The sequence below is a fragment of the Homalodisca vitripennis genome, chromosome 1 (genome assembly GCF_021130785.1).
Source record: "Homalodisca vitripennis isolate AUS2020 chromosome 1, UT_GWSS_2.1, whole genome shotgun sequence".
NCBI lineage: Eukaryota > Metazoa > Arthropoda > Insecta > Hemiptera > Cicadellidae > Homalodisca > Homalodisca vitripennis.
The window spans coordinates 23525172-23544547 of record NC_060207.1 but is presented as its reverse complement, the minus strand read 5'-3'; the positions used below and the strand labels follow the sequence as shown (position 1 = coordinate 23544547).

Sequence of the window (19376 nt, the reverse complement as noted above, 5' to 3'; positions counted from 1 at the left end):
TGAAAGGTACTTATTTGTATTTATTTCATAATATTAGTGCTTTAGACATAGTCAACTAAATTTTAAGTGGGGTTTCTCCGTCAGTGACATCTGATGTTCACACTAATAGAAAAACGTTCCGAAACTCACTAGCAAGTATTCACTAACCTCTCCGGGAAACGAATCTTTCACTTCTTGTTTGGAAAGCTGCAGCCTTACCACTATAATAAGGTGAAAGTAATTGAATAAACCAAAAGATTACTATGAAAGTAGAAGTAAACTTCAAACCTATAAGTATGTTATGTTATTTATAACCAGAGATACTTATACAAAAGTGGATTGGGTAATTTAAATTTATATAATAAAAAGTATAGAAACTGAATGATATTGATATGAATCTACAATTCTCCTTATGACCACTTTGTGTTCTGGTTATTCTCAGAGAAAAATACTTACTGTACAATAATTGCACATAAAGCCCCTTTGTTCAGGGAAAGATAATAAACGTTTTAAAACGTAATAAAACATTTTAAAGAATATTTGTAATAGACGGACAATGTGAGATTATAGTAACGGAAAAAAAACAAAAATAGCAGATAATATTTTAATCTCTCCTTCCAAGAAATTAAATCACTTTAATATTGTGTTTAGAGAATATAGAAAGCTTGGAAGCCATACATAATTGTAGGGATATGAATGAATACGTTTTAAAGTGTTAACGTTATGTTTTGATATTTAAAGTTAACTAATAATAATAACATATTACAGTTAATGGATGAAGGTTTCTTTAACAATCTATTGCAAAATGATTGAGAAAATGTAAAAAAGTAATATGGCCTACAACCGAGTTAGATGTTCTCGTCCATGTCGATGAATTGAGCTACAGTATGGATCCGTGACATACGATAATTTTGAAACGGGAAATAATTAGTCGAATGAGGAAAGGAGGCCTATGCCTATGATTTGTGACAATCTACGAGATGAGTATACAGCTTTACTACCTGATTAGTAGTATGGCGTGGAAATACCTTTTAATAAATTGTGCTGTTATGGTCACGAGAACCCTGAAGTAAAGAAAGGAGATTGATGTTTCTCACCTCCCAACTCTAACATTTTTATTTTTTAGGCATAGTTAACGGAAGCATAGGTAACAAACGAGAATAGTGCAAACAAGAAGATGGAGTAAGGAAATTAAGCGTTAACTTTCGGAATTTATCATACACGCCATACATAAAATTATTTTTGATTAATCACAATCTGCAGTGCATTAATATATTATTTAATTTAAACGTATAGCACGTAAAAAGTAAAAGAAATACTATTTAAATTGGGTAACGCGATATTAAAACGATAGTAGAAAACAATGTCACGAACATGGCAAGACATCTGGTTGGTGAAACTAAGTTTGGCAGGATAAAAGTTTCCTTGGCCTGAAATACGAGCCAGTTATCAAGTTTGAACATCCCTGACACTTTTATATTAGATAACACATTTTAATGGCACAAAGTAAAGCGTACTCTCATTAATGTTAAATATTTATAAATTTTGTGAACGTATTAAGTTTGGGTAACGGTAAGCGACAACAGTGGGGGGAAAAGTCGTCTCTTCAACAGAAATTCTCTAATATTTGCAAATTTATTCATTATTCAACATAGAAGATTGAAAATTCGATTGCTTTAGCCTTTAAAGGCTCTCGCTCGGTAAACAATGAGAATCACGAAGTTGAACAACCAAACGACATTTGGCGATCTGAGAGTTGGCGGGGAGGATGAAAAATAGCCCCCGAAGTGCAGGCGTTAGGGACATTTCTCTGGGGAAGTGCTACTGATGTTCACTGACTAATGGGTTCCTCAGGGCGGGTACTTTGGTATACCGGATTACAAGCTGAAGTATAAACGTTCATAATATGTTTAGTTTTTAGGCTGTCTTAAATGAAGTAAATGCTATTTTGACAATACTATTTTGTAGTGATAGTTCAAAATAGACTTAAAATTTACCTTTCCTTATATAAATTTATCTTAACATATTCTGTTTAAGAGCTCTTTTTTCAGAACTTTAAAACTCCTCGTGCTCTAATTCTGTTCTGTCTTCTTGTTCCTCTTGCTCTGATTGTCGTGCGCTACCCTTCGTATTGTACTCCTAGTACTGTATTCCTTGTATCTTTGTGCCCTGATATTCATACACTAATCTTGTACTGTACTCGTGTGCTGTATTCCGGCGATTTCTTCCTTGTGTCCTGATTTTCAAGGACTATGCCTCGATCTGCACTCCTAGTGCTGTATTCTTGATGATGTACTCCTTGTGAACATTTTCTTTTCCAGCACTACCCCTGGTACTGTGCTCCATGTGCTGTTTTGCTACTGATGTACTCTTTGTGCTATGATTTTCCTGTACTACCCATCGTACTGTACTCTTAGTGCTGTATACTTGGTGAGGTACTATGTGCGCCCTGAGTTTCCTGTACTACCCTTCGTACTGTACTCTTAGTGCTGTATACTTGGTGATGTACTCTGTGTGCCTTGATTTTCCTGTACTACCCTTCGTACAGTACTCTTAGTGCTGTATACTTGGTGATGTACTCTGTGCGCCCTGAGTTTCCTGTACTACCCTTCGTACTGTACGCCTAGTGCTGTATACTTGGTAATGTACTCTGTGTGCTTTGATCTTCCTGTACTACCCTTCGTACTTTACTCTTAGTGCTGTATACTTGGTGATGTACTCTGTGCGCCCTGAGTTTCCTGTACTACCCTTCGTACTGTACACCTAGTGCTGTATACTTGGTGATGTACTCTGTGTTCCTTGATCTTCCTGTACTACCCTTCGTACTGTACTCTTAGTGCTGTATACTTGGTGAGGTACTATGTGCGCCCTGAGTTTCCTGTACTACCCTTCGTACTGTACTCTTAGTGCTGTATACTTGGTAATGTACTCTGTGCGCCCTGAGTTTCCTGTACTACCCTTCGTACTGTACACCTAGTGCTGTATACTTGGTGATGTACTCTGTATGCCTTGATCTTCCTGTACTACCTTTCGTACTTTACTCTTAGTGCTGTATACTTGGTGATGTACTCTGTGCGCCCTGAGTTTCCTTTACTACCCTTCGTACTGTACACCTAGTGCTGTATACTTGGTGATGTACTCTGTGTGCCTTGATTTTCCTGTACTACCCTTCGTACTGTACTCTTAATGCTACATACTTGGTGATGTAATTCTTGTGCCCTGATTTTCACGCACTAACCTCGTACTGTATTCCTAGTGCTATATTCCTGATGATGTAATTCCTATGCTCTACTCCCTCTTTGCAGTATTGTACCTGTGCTCTCAACGCAGGTGACGGATAACAACAAATATACAGTCAATATACTCTTATTAGATTCCTTCTTTAGTTAATTCAGTATCTTCGGCATTACCCACTAGTTAATGAGCAGTATGGTTTTAAAATGTCACTTGTTAAGTATATGTAATACTTATTTACTCTTGCTCTGTATACTTTCTAAACGTTTTATTAAAGATCTTGATATTTTAGCAAATTCAATTTCTTAAAAAGTCCGTCTCAACTATCGTGCATAGTAATGAATATCAGAAGATATGACAATGCGAGATGAAAAACTGTACCTAACATAAAAGACTTTTGTTTATATTTGCATCGTATTTATTCATGCAATGTGACAGTAATTGTGAAACAATAATTTCCGCACGCTACTACACCGCAGCTGCTGTTTGTTAAACAAGGTAATTTTATTCCGGATCAGTATGAGGATTTGATTTGTTTACTCCAATCTGTCCAACAAAACAACGTACACCGAGGTAACTGTTTGCTGTTCCCTTCCCGCACATTTGCAGCGGCATTCATCCCCTAATTAATCCCCACCTCCCCCCACCCCTGTTCGCCAGCGTTCCGGTCTGTTAATGAGCTTTCTTTTCTTGTTTATTTTAACTTTGAAGCATTCTCTGTGAGGGTCTGAAGCGTTAATTTGTTGCACCGTTAGTTTTTCACCTTTCACACGGAGGTGCTGCAACCTTTGATATTTGAGCGAGACATTTCCACGGCTTACGCAGAGGGTCGTGTTGAATAGGTAATATCAAAGTTCATGCAATGTGACTGACGTGACGTTGCATGCTTAATTAAATCAAGCGCTTTTGTCTTTTTACTCCAAAATGTACGTGTTTCATTTTTTTAAATGATTTTACTTGTTTATTTTGCGCATATTATTTTCGTTGAATATTATAATTTTTTAATAAGGTGGATGTGAGAATTTATTAGTTTAAACCTTGTTTAGAAATTTATTTTTATTTATCATAGATTATTTATTTTATTTCAGGCTGAGCGTTAGCGAAGCCTATTACGAGGGGCAGGAAAATGACATTATAGTCTGTCTTTCCGCTCGATATTTCCAGAATAAAATGGACTGTAGATAAAATTTTGCTTGAAGCATTATTCCTACATAAGTTCGATAATAGTGTATGTCATTCCGTGGATTTGGCTGAGCGTTAGTGAATTGTTTACTTTTGGGTAACCATAATGGCAACGAGAAAATTGCAGTATTGCAGTGTAAATAAATTTTCAAACAGAGTACAATCATATGACGTGATATAGTAAATCATATAACATACTATAGACTTGAAATTTTACATGCAGCATCAGCAAAGACTGTTACGTGACACGTGGTGTAAAGTACTCCTATCCTTCATATAATTCATAAGTAACTTGTAGATCTGTTCGTTAGTATTTTTAAAACTGCATAATGCAGGGTATTCTGATTAATGGAAACACCTTAAATAATTATAGTTTCATAGCGGGACAGTTCCTAAGTGAGGAGACAACGATTTGACGAACAAGACTGGGGAATGTCTGAACTAAGTTAGGCGGGTACGAGTTTCTTTGTCCGAGGAAACGAGCTAATTATCAACTTTGACCATCTCCGACACTTCCAGACTTCGCAAATGTTTTTAAGAACATCTACAGTAATAAATTACGTATGGTGTCGTATTTATGTATAAGCAACAGTTTGTAAATTTGATAATAACCTGATTGATTTATAACAGAGTAAAAATGAGATGTGAATCTGTAAATAAGTTGCATAGGTGTGCATTCCCACCTGAGCGGGAGGGAAGGTGGATCCAGATTGGCGAGACCAAGTGGGAAATAACCACGGCATTCACGTATTGTGTCTCCCTCAATAAATATTAGATTAATGAATGTTTTCTTTACAAGGACCTTGAAATTTCTGTAATTTATTTCTTTTTATTACTTCATAATACATTTTTGTAACAATGTCTTTTTACTTAAGTATTGTCTCATAGGATTTAGGAAATATTATTTTTTAAATATTGTTTAAAAACGTAGATACGGTTTACTACAATAATTTAAATCCACAAATAAATATAGTCTATTTATTTCTAATTACGTCGTGCGATTAGGCTTAATTTAAATTCTTTATTTATCACATACAAAATAATAAAACATTACAACAAATGGCCATTGCACGAGCAGACCCCACATGGGCTTATGGTCTGTGGGTGGGGCCGAGTTCATAAAAAAATCATTGAAGTTTGGAACAGACTGAGAAGTAGTAATTAAAAATATAGTATAAATGCAATTTTGTAAACAAAACTATTGCATGATACAGAACATAAATTGTAATAAAACTGTACTATTCGAATTCAAACTTAAAATACAGTGAGTAAGTTAACGAGTCTAAGAAACTTGTAATTTGTATTTATTACACTACACAGTACACGTGTGTGAAAATATTGGAGAGTACTGGAATATGTATTTTGGGCTCTTTTTCAAAGTTCCTGAATAATCTCGAAACGAGGAGTTGATGGTTATTAATATACCTACTATCCACTTTTGGTGATGATATTCTCAAATTATACGGGAAATTTCGTTTATATTTAAATGTGAGGGTTCTATAAGCCAATAGTTTTAAACCTTTTGGAAATAGCGCTTTGAAACTTACAAACCTAGCATCTTTAATAAATGATTAGATACAGGGTTGAATAGTTAAATATTTATAATTAGGATAAAACTTATTTTGCGAGAATCGTTTATGATCTGAAACATCCTACTGTAATTTACGTATGGAAAATTAAAATGCGTAAACATTATAAAATTATAAGAAGCCGAACACTCTTTGACAAGACAGAAATTAATGAGTTATTACAAGGGAAAGTAAAAGAGTTCAGTTCTGAGTAAGAAGATCGCCTACAGGCTGATGCCCAAATGGAAGCTTACTGGATGTGTTGTCAAGGATGACACATCGCCAGGGAATCTCAAGAATTTCCGGTATACCGAAAACAGTCGCGAGCCAAAGAACCACTGTTCGGATTGGTGGAGTCATCCTTAAGAGAAATTATTTTATTAGATATTGAATATTTCAATTATAATTATTTATTTATTATTTTATAATCAAGAGGATGAACATAAATTATCCTCTGCTCAACATTAGTGCATCAATCAGTTCTTTCTTGTTCAGTGTTCAAGATGACGCATATGACAGTAGATGACAGTATACATGACATGATGACGCATATGACAGTACACAAGATGACGCATATATGACAGTAGATGACAGTATACAGTATACAAGATGACGCATATGACAGTACACAAGATGACGCATATGACAGTATGATGACAGTAGATGACAGTATACAGAGACAGTATACAAGATGACGCATGTGACAGTAGATGACAGTATACAAGATGACGCATGTGACAGTAGATGACAGTATACAAGATGACGCATATGACAGTATACAAGACGACGCATATGACAGTAGATGACAGTATACAAGATGACGCATGTGACAGTAGATGACAGTATACAAGATGGCTGCTCTGGCCCTGAAATTTAAATTTTATAGAGATTCTTATAATATGTACTCTGCCACATATACTCATGTGTTACTATATCAAATGTTAAAATGTCATGTGATTATACTGTACTCAGTTTATTTACAAATGTATTTATTCTGCGATTTTATCGTTCCCATCATAATTTCTCATAAGACCAATGTAAATATGTTCTTTAACACTCTGCCAAATCTTATAGATTCCCATACCGAACTCGTTGTTGTCTATATAGAAATTAAGTCTAATGTAAAGTTTCAATTTGATTTCAAGATATAGTGGTGACATATGCACAAATACATAGACAGACAAATGAATTTCTCCAGCACCATGAGTAATGGCTTCGCTATTGCTCAGGAATATAGCTTTCGCTAATCCAAGGGCGTGGTGAAATTTAAACTAATTTTAATTTAATTTTTACTTATTATAAAGGAGAAAATATTATTTAATTTAAGATCGCGAGGTTAACTATCTTTTGAATTGAGATATACAAATCTATTATTTACATACTCTTTGAGTTTTAATGTATTTTTCATTGTTAGATATATGAGACAATAACTGAATGGGTTCCAAATTAAAAAAAATATATATATATATATATATATATCTGCTTATTTGTCCATTTTGTACATTTATTGATTATTGAAAACATAGCTCTTTGATCTTGTTAAATCAAACTACCAAATCTAGAAATAAATGTTAAAACTGTGGTTCTAAGAAAGTTGAAATAAAATAAATAACAGTAGCAATAAATTTGTTATAGTTTAGTTCTCAGTCTTGTGTGGTCGGTTCAATATGTAAGATTCCAACTACTATCGATTACACAATTAAATTCTCTTTAATTAAATCAGATTTTATATCGAAACTATGTTGAACAACCTAATTGTTATTTTTGCCATTCAAAATATCAAACGTTCTCACATTTACGTACATTTGTTTTTACAGGGATCATATCTGGTGTTTAATACAGTAGAATGTATGGTTCGGAAGAAAGATTAACAACTATTAAGGTCCATTTAAAGCTTAAAATAAAATAATTCAATGTTTTTAAATAAAAAAATGATTGTTGTAAAATAAAATGTTCTTGAATAAAGATGTTTGATTTTTTTTATTAATTTTGATATAAATTTATTTATAATAATTGTAATATATAGTATTACAAGTATATTCCATAATAAATCATGTATATCACCAGTGAGAGGGTAAAGTTGATGAGGTTAATATAAATAAAGTAGGTTGTTTCCGAATTGATTAGCGCCTCGTTTAAAATGAGAGGAAAGAACAATTAAACGAACTAGACATCTGTTTGTGGAACGAAGTTTTCAGTAATGGCGAGTGGGAAGGATGGATTGGGTTGAAGGATAAGAAGAAAGTTTTCTCGTCCGAGCTGTAAAGTTTGATTTAAATTATTTTCGGGATGTTCGCTTATTGAAGGCAGGGACGACACAATTATCATTGTTTATTAAAAAGAGAAATCGTGTCAGAAAGTGCTAAATCCTCTTAAATTGTTGGATAATATTTAGACTACATATTAATAAATTCTGTATAGAAGAAGGGAGAACGGGAAGTCTCCTCTTGATGTTACTTATCGAAAGTGAACTTGTTAATTTATTCATTATTTAATATTATCGACTGCTTGGCCTTTACAGACTTTGGCGATTTGCATTTAAGATGAGAGAGGCTAAAAACGTGGCTCTATAAAAAGATTGTATACAAGAACTTTTGTGTGTTCAGGTTAGGCGACACGGGGAAAAATAATCCCCAAAGTGCTGGCAAAGACGTTTTGCCTTTAGGGAAATTTATATTACTGTGCCTTAAGTAACAGTTACTTCAGTATATTCCATTCCCCTCTATTGCTTGAATTTCATCAATTCGGTTAAACTGATTTAGTTTTTCTTGTCCATGAAAGTTCCGTAATTCATCACACACAATGTATTGAGTATTACATTGTGATATAAAGTATATTGGCCCCCAGGTTACCTGAACATATTTAATGCACCTATGTTTAATACAAGGAATAAGAATCATTGTGATTGTAATACAAATTATTTAATAAGAAGGCTATTAAAAAGTCAAAATCAATTTTTTTATTCATAATGTAACCAAGCAAAACGCTTACATTGTATTTTCACACAGCTCTTTATAAACTATATTGTGTTTGAGTTCTCATAAAAATAGACATGTTTCGCCCAAATTCACGTTATCATGTCCATAATGCATACATTGCAGTGTAAATCTTTAAAATTCGTTCATAACCTTAAATAAAATAATAACCTTTTTATTTATTTATGATTCTATAACATTATTTATAAAACTTTTTCCTTCTCCGTTGATATATCTCAGTAAGTATTTGAACGAACAAAAGTCTGGGCCAAACATTGGTTTGTAAAAATACGGATGTCATCTAGAAACTTAATGCAGCTAATATAATGAGTAGTTAGCTAGTAGTAAACACACTTATTTCTATACCATTTAGTAGTCAGCATTATGTTTCTGGCTTTGTAAATAGGTTATAATAATCATACATAACTCATATCGCGTTTTTCATAGTTATATGTTTTAATTGTCTAATTAATCTAAAATACGTTAAAATAAAACATGCCTCTTCAATAAGAGTTTGTAAATACTTAGATAGTATTAAAATGGGAGCATTTTCTCACTACCAGTCTGTATTATAGTTTTCTTTCAAAAGTTAAGGAAAAGCTGTGTCAAAAAATCTAAAATATATATATATATATATATATATATATACATATATATACATATACCGTACATAATTTGTATATACACATACATTTTGTTTACGTAAGTTCTACCATGTGTTTAGAAAGACTAAACGGGTGGACAATTTTTTTAATCTTTTTACAAAAATATCTTTTTTTTACTTTTACACTTTGGACTGTACTTAATCTACTTCACACAGAACAATTTCAAAATGTTTTGTTAAAAGACAAACAATAATGTGTAACACTGTTGCATAGCAACCACAAATAAACAGCTGTGTCAAGGTCATTATTACTACCAACTTGAATATTGATTACAGATTTACTTCAAAAATAGTTCAAAATAGTCCAAAAAAACTTTGTAAATTCATAAATAGCTTTTAAAAGATTTTTTCCCGAACTGCGGATTAATCGGACGTAAGCGTTTTTTGAATAAACTTCAACGGCCCGAGCAACAGAAGTTAGCTTCCAAAGGGTTAATGAACAAACAGGTGAATGTATCATGTGGCAAGATAAACTGATAAAGATTATCTGCAGTCTTTATATTTTGCATGAAACTTCATTTCTACACAGAAAAAATAAGTCGTATGATGATGCAAGCCCAATCATAGATTTAGTTTTTATATAGATGTGTTGTAAGACAAATGACAGCCATTAGTAAAGCGTGATATTGTTCTTATCAGACCCACGAGCTCTCTTTTGTCAAGTCAAAAATCAGTATTCAGTGTGCGCGTCGATTTTGTGAAATATTTCTCGGCCATTTCAGAACTACTTCTTGTAAAATAAAAAATAACACGAAAGAGAATCATTCATATAGAAACATGAACATTTGAAGACGTAAACCATATTTATCAAACTTGGACAACACATTTATTTGTTACGTGGTCGCTTATATAAGAAAGGAATTCTTGTATGTCCAATAATTATTAAAATTTATGTTTAATGTATAAGACTAAATGACTCACGCGTGAATAAACTTTGTGGGCGTGATTTTACTAAACCATCGCCACAGCCCACCTGAATTCAACAACATGAGTTGTCGCAAAAAAAAAAACGACAAGAAAGTTAATAGTATACGCCACAATTTTGAAATATCTCAATTTAAGAGGTACACTTCGGAAGCCTTTGAAGGTTTTCAATATCTGGAGTTATTAAGCAATTGAGGTAGATCAGTCAGCATAGAGGCAGTGCTCTATTTTATGAGTAACGCACTGTATTGACGTTCTGAGCAATTTTGACTTGTTAAAGCAACTTTACTCTGCATCTAACAATTGTATAAAACAACACTGTGTTTAGTCTTTCTATTTTAAAAAATTTCTTCTTGACTCCGCTCTTTTCTGATATTCAAGAGAGGTTACAGCTCTACCATCTCTAGAAACCATACGCTGATTACATGCATTGGACCAATTTAAATGCAACTACGGCCAAAGCAAAATTTGCATCCATGTCATCGCAAGAATAAACACAAATTCCATGAGTTCTTTAATCGGGCTTAAAATAAGCTCCTTAATGACGCTAAAATAAGCCTGTAATTCTTAATTTACTCGCTCTCCCACAAATTCTAGCAGTGAATGTAGCTCAGTTACACTATCTTACCTTCCAACAGGTAAAGCAGGGGCATTTCTAGTCGCCTGACGTGGAATGTGTAACCCTACAATGAAGGGGAAACCGCTGACCACTTCTTGTGTAACAGATAATGTGCAGGAGAGTAATGAGGTAGAATTAGAGAAGAGAGCCTTCAGACTTTCCAGTCACTGACCCCTCTCTGTACCAGAGGCCTTGGCCTTGACTGTGGTGTTGTGGTCTAATGTCTCACAGTTATCTAATCTCTCTATCTGATGGCTATTCTTGTATTCTTTCTTTCTGTAAAATGTTGTTCTGACACGAAGTATATTTTCATTCTGTTATAACCTTCCTATCAATCTACAGCTTTTATTCCATTCAAACAAATGCCCGAAAAACCCATTACTAGTGCAACTAAGTTGAATATTATTAACATTTATTCCTTATTGGGTTTTATAAAAGAACAGTATTATTAATTGTAAAAGAGATTGCCGACTCTGAGTTAACAACAGTGTACTAGAGATTGTGTTTATTACGAAACACAAAGTTCAATCATAGCCAATAAACCAGATATAGTATTGTACCAGCATTAGGTAGAATGTAACCCTTGCAGCTTATACGGGTTAATGTTGTAGTGAAATGATATTTTTAGTTGTACTTGTAAGAGAACTGGACTGGTTCCGACAACATTACAGACCTTTTGTTGGGGAAGGATGGGGAAAAATTTAGATTATTCTCTTCATCCGAATACCAAAAGGACTAAACGAATCTTATAATTATTTTACATTTTAAATTAAGTCTATTTTTCTTTTTTAGGTTCAATTAAAAATATATACGCATAACCTCACGCGTTTAGTTTTATGGCACTCTAAAATCCACTCTAATTTTGTGATTTTGAAAAAGAAATTATAAAAACACTTTTGTCAACCACTTCATTCTAATTTCATATATCTCTATATAAGATTATAAAGAACTTTTCATAAGAAGTTTATTTAAACCTTTATGCTAAATGTAGAGTATTTAAAGTAGAACTCGAATCTTACTACTAAAAAACAACGTCTAAATTTGTGAACGTGATTTTTAAATTTGTTATATACCATTCATAATAATAGCAAGTGAATAACAAGACCAAAGAGATTATAATCACCAATTCACTACTATTTGTTTTGGCTCACATAAATACTCTTATTAGTTAACTGAAGAATCGTTTGAAAACTTCATAAACAAACTAAAAATATTAAACTTTTAAACCGCCTATACTTAACCTTAAGTCAATACGAAGTTTAGTTTCGGATGTAATAGATAGAAAAAGTTTAGCCCAAAACACGAAAACAGTGAAGTCTGCAGAAGAAGTGATAAAGTAATTACCGGTTAAAGAGAATTCCTGTCCACAAAGTTTGGAGTGGAAAGTATTTTGGCTGGAACGAGCAGCAATCGAGTTACAACAATCTCCAAGTTCCTTCTGACAAAAAGGTGTAGGAACATAATGGAAACTCTGATGAGCTGTTTAAAGTCTTGCACTACCCCTACCACTCTTGCTCAATTAGAATTCAGCAAAATGAGCGTAGGAAGTGTGAGATTGGTAAGCCACAAATGTACGTTCCAGAGTGCGCTGCTGTATGTGGCAGGAGTTCGCGCTTGCTACCAAACTGATGTTTTCCGGTGTAATAATGGAGTATTTACGGTTGGACTAAAGTAGCAACTATCACATGCAATCTTCTCCTTTTTGCCAGTCATACTTAAATATTCTCTTCCTCACAGTTATTTGTTATTTCTTCTAATGATTTATTTATCAGCAACGGTGGTTACAAATTAGAATTTGAGTGGGAAGCGCTATTCGAGACAATAAACCTTAGGAGTTAGATTGTAAATATCATAAAACATAATGGTTTAGTTTAGTGGGTCTAGTTAAAAATATAAATATATGAATTTGCAAGTATACGTAATTAAATTAAAAAATTGTCAAAAGTCGCACTACATGGCGCACAATAATTTACGTTTGTGCCCAGACTCACGAACACGACTGGGGAACAAACGACAAATGGTGAATTTTCGAACAGTCCAATCAAGAATAAAAGTTAAGATAGTAATTAAAAAACAACTTTTTATGTAAGTCTAAAATGTTGTACTTATACTCGGTATACTTTTATCTGTTTTTTATTCAAATTTTTCTTAATCGGAATGGAGGTTTTCAGAGTTCAAAGTAGCATTATGGTTAAAAAGGGGGAAAGAAATTGTACTTTTTTGTTATTATCGGCATAATAACAGGAACTATTGTTTGTAAATAATTAACTGTAAATGCAGAAATAAACAAGATACATTTTAATTTAATTCCCTTTATAATAGTTCTATTGTTCAATCTGTGGTTACATTTCAAAACCAAGCACCTAAACTTTTGAACAGAGGGTAAAATGTACGTTTACAAATTACAACATTGTAATAAATTAATACAAATTTGCTTTGTATTTATCATTACTATTATTAAAAGATTTAAGAAAAATATTTAAAAATTTATATTATTTCTGGTTTTTAGAAAAGGCGAGATAGCCATTACTTGATCTACTTGAAGATTATACTGTATTTTAGTAACATTAAACGTCTGAAATAATGTTAATAATCAATGTGGTTTTCTACTGGGTGCATGAGTGTCACTAGCTTGCCGCTCCTTGACCAATGAGCGATCCTTCCTTCCAAGCCGAGTAGAAAATAGACTGGCCATTCTAATATTAGGGTTATTTCAGAAGTTGCCGAACCACGCCCCCTTATTGGTGAAACCATTGCACCAATGTTAAAACTGACGTTCAGTTTTAGTTAAGCATAAATTACACAAACGTCACAACAAATTCGTCGACACTACCTCAAGATTCAATAGAAGATAGCACAAACGTAACAAATTTGTACATTCCACCAGTTGACTCCAAGGCCCATCGACGCAAAGAATATGCAGTTGCAAATGAACGGTTGTACCAACTGTCACAAAAGGCGAAATGGTGCAAGCAAATACAAGATACAACATTTCATAACGATGGTACGGTACGAAAAATGTCAGGAGGTGAGAAATAGTAAATATTATTAGATTTGGACATACCAGAATCAAGTCTAGGCCTTTTGATATTAAACATTATTTTACACCATAGTGTTGTCCTTCGCTCAACGCTCACATAAACTTGCAATGTCCAGCCTATGAATTCGCAAGACACCAGTGTGTAAAGGTAATTATAAATTAAGTTTGAACACACAAATTGTTTATTAAAACACAAAGATGTAATAATAAGAAATGTCATAAAATTTACCTAAAATCAGTGGTTTATTAGATATTTCATACAACTAAAACTAAGTAACCGCCATTATGAAAAATTTTAAATGATTTTAAAATGTGTTTTTCTTATCTAATATCTTCTGACATGGACCCGTTAATCAAGTTTTGCAACAATCATAAAGAAACAGGAAAAATAAAATTGTTTTAATAAATAATAAAAGCAAAACAAAATGGGGCGTAGCTGCTAAGCAAAGCGGAAATTGGAAAAAAATTATTATTTATCTTGAGTATAGAATCACACATAAAATGTGAAAATGCTTAGCCAGCCCAACCTTTTTGTTACATCCTGTATGTTGTGCTGATAATAAACAAGCCTCCTGTAGGAAACATCCTCTGTTCCTAATTTCTTAGTTCAGACTAACAAAACATTACTTATATATGCTTAATATAATCAAACACTCCAATAAATGAAATTTTTTTTATTTATTGGAGTGTTTGATCATATATTAAGCATTTAGTTTCCAATAAGAAGAAGCTGGTAAAATGTATTACTTATATAGTTTTAAAATGTTTTGTGTATACGCCGCTAACTAAAAGTCATAGAAATCAAGTTTAGTGCCCTAAACAATGGAAGTTTCAAGTGAAATCGTTAATTCGCCGTATAAATGGACATCGCCATTAGTATTCCACATAGACCAGCTTCCGCGAAAAGTTCAGGCCTGGTGCTAATTGACTCATTCTCCGACAAAGAAGCTAGCCCACTCCAAACCTCATTAAACCGGAATTCCGCTGATTTATTTAATTGCTTTGTCTTCCGCCGCCTTTCTGCCCATTTTAATTAAAGTTTGAATTTACTTTGATTTTCGGCTTATTAAATCCGAGAATATAAGAATCCTCTATTTTTAAGTAGATTTTCTACATATATTCAGGGTACTGCGTTTTCCTCATAGTATCACTTGCCGAACGTATCCGTATAATCACTGAAAATTACTACCAAAGGCCAAAACAACCTCCCCTTAAAAAGTGATTGTATAAAAACAGAAACAAGTCCAAACTTGATATTGCGATAGATTTTATAAACATTCTACTGTTGATGACTAACTTGCACGCCATTTTGTTCAATTATGGTGCAAGGAAGAATCAAAAAGTCTTCTGGAAAATTTAAAATTCCTTTATGTATAAACCTAGATAAAAAAACAAATACTTTTCTGAATTGGTTGTAGGATTTCCTAAATATTTTCTTCGCTTCTTTTGTTTTTAGCAGTTTTTATGATAGTACTTAGGAAAGTAAGTTATTAGGTTCTTACTGACCGTGCTTAGTTTTGAAGAATAGCTTACAATTAATATAATCCAAAGAAATATTTTATATTTATTTAATTCTTTGGCAAAATAAAATATGTAACTTTTTATGTAATAGACATTAATTGTGATTTAAAGAATATCGTATTCTAAATTTGTAATATTTCATTATGATATTTTAAAAAATCTGTTTATCAGATGTCTTGTCCAAATTTGTCCAAGAATCTTTTTATTTTTTCACGCAACCTGTTCTTGTTTAACCAAATTTTTATGGACTTGTTATTGTAAAACGCTTGTGTACAGACACTGTATACCAATGTTATAATGATAGGCAGTACCAATTTAAGAATATATAATGATGGAATTAGAAAATGTATGTCCTCTGTACTCTAAATCAATTATTTTGCTATATTTTCAGATGTGACATGAATTTAATGTTATGATTATAACTTAAAACCAGCATCGGATAAAAGTTGTTCTATTCTTAAATAATATAAGTAGGCTATTTTTACTGATAAGACAGCTTAAACACGTTAAAAATGTGGGTGAAAGACGGTCCACCGCGGCTACACAAAACCTGTTTTTAACGTGTCCTTCCGTATTGGCCAATAAGACTAGTGCTCTCTGAGATATTCATCGGATAACTGGGGGCGTAGCTCAGATGGTAGAGCGCTCGCTTAGCATGTGAGAGGTACCGGGATCGATACCCGGCGCCTCCAGATACTTTTTGCTGCTTCAAAACTGTATGGTTAGCCTTCAGGCCGTTTGTTGTAGATTTTTAGAAACGATTCAATTTTTTATACTCCTGTTGTATGAATATGTGCTTATAAATACATTCAGCATATCTAGATTTTGATCAACAATTATAAAAAGAGAGATTTCCGAAAAATACGTTGTTTTGTATTAAAACATATTGTATAAAAATGGTAAACTTCGCTACAGAAATATTTTTTATATTTTTTTAACTCAAAATGAAAAATAAAAATTGAAAATAATATACTTTTTACATGGTTATTACATTATATTATGCTAAATATGGAAATCGCTTAAAGTAGCCTCCTGGATATTACGTACGCTAGTAAATCAATTTGAATACTATAAAACTTGATTGAAACGACATTTCTATTTACTCCTAAAAGAAAATATATTTACTCCTTATGCTGATAGATAAAGCTTAAAATTAAGCAACAAACCTATTTTTGATACCTTTGACTCTCATATATCAACCGCTGGAATGCTCGATTCACAAAATGTACCTATAAGTAATTCAGTTGTCACCGTATCGGTACTGGGTACGACTCTGAGAGGCTTCCGCCTATTCCAGAGTGCACAAGAGTGCGCCCCCCTTCCCCCCGCCGTAACGTGTTGAAACGGTGGGAAGTGCAATTGTGTAATTCATAAATTAATTAGTTTTTAGGGTTAGTACTCGCTTTTACATGTATTATACTGACGAGATCTAATGGTGGTGTTAGTGCCCAAATGCTGCCCTAGCTGTTTCCCTTCCTGTTTGTATCTATATGATTTGCATCCTAATTGCATTGCAATTTCCATTCCTTTGATATGGAAGCGATCAGTTAAGCCCCACGTTTCTTTTGCCCTGGCACGGCACATGTTACCGAACAGTATTATGCATATGAGTGGATATACAATAAGAGACTCTAAATAAATACGTTGTTTGTCTTTTTTTCTTATGTTTTTTCTTACATAAACTTCAGATTAATATATTTGACTCCGAAGACCTTTTAAGCAGTCGGCAAGAACTATCCTAGATGAAAATTAGCTGGACTGTACATTTGAACTAATATACCAATTCTAGCTCTAAATGTTCTAAACTATAAAAAATAACTTTCAGTTTACAAAGCAACGAACACGTAACTAGTGTCATTGTTAATTTACTTAACTTCAAAAACTGTTAATTTTTAACAAATACTAAGTATTATATACGAGTATAAAAGACAAAGTTACTATCTAAAATTAAATTTAACTGTTATGAAACCCATCTTAGTTTTCTTTTAACATAGATTCTCTGATCTGTGATATATTTTTTATGTATTATTTATTATTATATACTTATATGAGGCAAAATCAACTATGGACAAAAAATACTAAGAACTAAGTACATTACAATGGCCATAAGTATACTCTTCTTGGTGTATTTTCTTGATCGTGGAAACAAGGAAAACTCGATATTGGCGACGGAAATATAATTCACTTGAATAAGAAGTGCTCATACAGGTGCAAAACGTATAAAAGTGCGTGAGAAGTCGCGGTTAACTGCTAGTTTATAGATACAGTAATTTTAAAATGTTGATACCATTTCTAACAACTAAGATGTTTCCTCTTTCCTCGAGGTTCTGTAATGGATCCCGCATAAAAATATTCAGTTCCTACATGTATTACGCTGTTAGATCTAAACATTAATATTGTTGATAAATAGGAGTAAAACTGTTTTAAATAAATGCAATGGATAAACTAAACGACGTAGGGGTCGTTACTGGTCTACGTCAACAAAATATCAACAAGCTAGTTCGTGCCACTGTCATGCGATGTTTTATCTATACACATGAGCTGGGTGTAACAATATCCTGTGGTCCAACATGCCAGGCATGCCACTGCTGTGTTGACATGTCCGCAGTGTTGCAGCTACCGCTACCGCTGCGCTGCCCAGATTTGTTTTCAATCTCCGTCCCGCTCACCGTTGACAAACAGAATTCGTTAAAAATATGGGCACACGGGCGGACTAAAACTATAGTCTGTGGCGAGTTTTATCCGCCTCGCCTGTTTATTCATAGTCGGCGGAAAACAAAACTTCCTCTCTCGTTGCGATTGTGTATGGCGTGGCTTCCAATCCCTTGTCAATTATACAGGTATAGAGTCCGCTGGCAGTCCATTTCCAATGGCGTGTCACTGTGCTTGGTGAATGTCTCTAATTTCAAAATAAAATCTTAAATTTTTGGTCTAGCTGAAATAGGATTTGTTTCAGTAACGACTAGCCTCGTTGGTTTATGGTAGAAGCGACTGACTTAAACGCTTTTCATGTAGGTAGGTACTAGAATCATATTTATGCAGTGAAAAAGAACTGTAGATCTTTTAGAAAGCAGGAATTCATTACTCAATAAATTGTTCAAAACAGAACGTTTTGGGAAAAAAATTGTTAAGTTAAGTACCGAACTTGTAGTACTGAATAATTAAAAACATTTAATATTCCAGGAAATGTATTTTATATCTTTCAAAGTAAATATTTATAATTGCATATAATCCGTAGAATTTACTGACATGTGGTGTTTTAGCTGACGTTTTTAACAGTAGCCTAAAATAAGAAAAATAAATTAATTAAACGTTTATTTAACATTTATTGGGTTTTTATCAAAACTATGTATGGTTTCCATACATTACAATAACATTGTAACTAAGTAACTAAAATATTGGGATATACTGCATAATTAGCTTGCGTAACCTCTGTAACTGTGTTAATGTTGTTACATACTTAAAGTTATATTATATATTATATAATTCTTATATATATATATATATATATATATATATATATATATATATATATATATATATATATATATATATATATATATGTTTTATGTTTTTTCTTATATATGGCAGATTTTCAACCCTCCTCCTCCTCCTCTAAAGCATTGTTTACAGAAGCACTTCTCCTTGTCGCCGCAGACTGCTCTGCATT

General features: G+C 33.0%; 1 protein-coding gene and 1 non-coding gene across 2 annotated transcripts in view; both read left to right on the top strand.

Moving 5' to 3' along the window:
• LOC124358223 (carboxyl-terminal PDZ ligand of neuronal nitric oxide synthase protein) overlaps positions 1-19376 on the top strand; it is a 599817-nt gene that overhangs the window by 274082 nt on the left and 306359 nt on the right. The window lies entirely within an intron of this gene.
• Positions 16326-16398, top strand: Trnaa-agc. The gene has a single exon. It is a non-coding gene; the product is annotated as a tRNA-Ala (tRNA).